This window comes from Seriola lalandi, unplaced genomic scaffold, assembly GCF_002814215.2.
Source record: "Seriola lalandi dorsalis isolate HSWRI2012SDOR001 ecotype SW California unplaced genomic scaffold, Sedor1 jcf7180002054422, whole genome shotgun sequence".
NCBI classification, from domain to species: Eukaryota; Metazoa; Chordata; class Actinopteri; order Carangiformes; family Carangidae; genus Seriola; species Seriola lalandi.
This window is the reverse complement of record NW_019524975.1, coordinates 635421-636280: the sequence shown is the minus strand read 5'-3', so window position 1 is coordinate 636280 and position 860 is coordinate 635421.

The following is an 860-nucleotide window of genomic DNA, read 5'->3' as shown; positions in this document are numbered from 1 at the left end:
ATGACGTTTTTTTGTCATTTTTATGCCTTAGTATACTATGACATTTTTTGAAATTTTATGCCATACTATACTATGACGTTTTTTGACATTTTTATGCTCTACTATAATATGACATTTTTTGGCATTTTTTTGCCTTACTATACTGTTACGTTTTGTGTCTTACAATACTATGACGTTTTTTGCCATTTTTATGCCTTATTATACTATGACATTTTTTGAAATTTTATGCCATACTATACTATGACGTTTTTTGACATTTTTATGCTCTACTATAAAATGACTTTTTTTTTGCATTTTTTTGCCTTACTATACTGTGACGTTTTGTGCCTGACTATACTATGACTTAAAAATGTCAAAAAACGTAATAGTATTGTATGGTATAAAATTTCAAAAAAACATCATAGTATAATAAGGCATAAAAATGGCAAAAAACGTCATAGTATAGTATGGCATAAAATTTCAAAAAACGTCCTAGTATAGTCAGGCACAAAACGTCACAGTATAGTAAGGCATAAAAATGCCAAAAAAAAGTCATATTTTAGTAGAGCATAAAAATGGCAAAAAACGTCATAGTATAGTAAGGCATAAAAATACATATTATAGTAGAGCATAAAAATGGCAAAAAACGTCATAGGATTTATTAACCCTCAGGGGTCCCTCTGTCCTTTTTTGGACATTTTCTTTACTTTTCTTTTTTGATTTGCTGATCATTTTGGCTGTGTTACAGCTGAAGGTATGGATGGAAAAACGTCTTAGTATAGTATAAAATTTCAAAAAAATTTCATAGTATAATAAGGCATAAAAATGGCAAAAAACGTCATAGTATAGTCAGGCACAAAATGTCACAGTATAGTAAGGCA